The following is a 1,885-nucleotide window of genomic DNA, read 5'->3' as shown; positions in this document are numbered from 1 at the left end:
GTCCAAACGATGGACGGACCAATGAACGCCGGGGGTCTAGCGATTAGCCAATCAGCGCCACGCTAATGTCAAGCTGTGCACCAGTGGGTAACTGGTGAGGATAGCAACAATGGCGACCGCTGCAGATCCTACAGACCACATTAACGATGCTATCAAGGTATTTCGCCACTACTCGTGTTAATGGCGGACCAAATTAAGGAAGATGCTAAACTGGATTTAATGGCGATGCAGCTGGGCGTGCACGACGATGGAGACATTTTAAACGGGCAATGCTCGTTTGTTTTCGGCACCCCCGAAGCATGGATACTAATGACGTCAGATTCTGGGTGAGTCGTTGATCTCTACTGATTGGTTAGGGAAAAAATCAAATTCCCTCCCCCTTGTAAATCGCCTTCAATGGAAGCCATGTTAGACTGAAGGTTCTGGGAGCTTCAGTCTAACACTCAGGCTAACTCCCCTCTCACTTCCTTCTGTTCTCTTCTCATGGAGGCAGCTATCGACGGACACCGCCCAGCTAAGTTACGCCCAGCTAAGTGAACACTGACCTCTGTTTCCCATTCAATTTGAGCTCCAACCGGCCGCATCGTTTCCATACGGTACCGTTTATTCTAGTATCGGGACTGTTTACATGTGCTTAGAACATGGCACTCTTAAATACTTGATTCTGATTGGTCAATCAACAAAATTCTGCGGTGTTTATTTTTTGAGGTATCACCGCTCCCCTGCTGCTCCGTTGCTAGGGATGCCATAGCAACGGCCTCAGACTGAGGAGCATCAAAATCAGTTAACGTTAGTCCACACAGCTCTCCCAAGCTGTCCTGGAGAGCAGGGAGATCATGTCGGTCACTGGCCATAAATGTGAGGGTAGCCTTCGCAGCTACTGGGCACCCAGCATCTCCAACCGGGAGAAGTGGAGAAAAATCTTCTCCTCCGCTCCAGAAAACGGCCGCAGTTTGTCTGGTGAACGCCTCTCCTCTGTCAATACACTCTGCCAGCAATTTAACAGTCTTGATGCCAGTTGTAACCTTTGAATGTTTTAGTAGTAAGCCATGTTCTAAGCGGGATAATGTATAGTGAGCTGGTGACAGTTGAAAAATAACTCACAGCAGCGCAGCGCGTCGCGGTTCCATTCCCCTGTCGGGAGTTATTTTCAACAGTCACCGGCTCAATATAGCCTAGGCTACATTATCCCTTACATATTGGTAATTTTACTGTGTCTACTGTTGTTTGTACTGATACTGTACATATTGGCATAATTTACTGAGAGTTATGCTGGTACTGTGCATTCTGGTATAATTATTTGCATTACTATTTGTTTTTTCTTCAGATAAATCTGATAGCCTAATTGTTGCTCGGTCTTTTTACTCATTTATTTATTGGAGTGTCCACACACCTTCTCATAATACATAGAGGTATACCGGTGGCTTTACAGCCTACATTTTATTTAATTTAGAGTTAATAGAGTCATATTATTGATTATCTCTGATCCCCACGGTCAATTAGGTCGTTGCGACAGTGCGACACAACACCACTGATGCTAGGTGGTGTCAAGCTAAAAAAAACGAATCCTATCTGTTGCCTCTTTAAACTTTAACCGTGTCCTTGTGCACTACTGCAAGTCTGCATATTCTTCTTCTAAAACTACATGTAACATATGTAATGTAATGTAATATAATTTTAACTGGTATACTGGTGTTTTTATTTGACCTCTGTATTTATCTGTTTTATATGCACTCTCTCGCACTTTGAGATAGGCCAGTGCAATACCTGTAGTTCCCTTGTTTGTAACCTTACAAACAAGGCAAATGGTTGCACTACTCTTGCAACAGTAGTCTGCAACTGTAACACACTCAGCGCACTATGTTGGCAACTTGTCTATGTTGAT

This window comes from Epinephelus moara, chromosome 23, assembly GCF_006386435.1.
Source record: "Epinephelus moara isolate mb chromosome 23, YSFRI_EMoa_1.0, whole genome shotgun sequence".
In the NCBI taxonomy this organism is placed as follows: domain Eukaryota; kingdom Metazoa; phylum Chordata; class Actinopteri; order Perciformes; family Serranidae; genus Epinephelus; species Epinephelus moara.
This window is presented reverse-complemented; position numbering follows the sequence as displayed.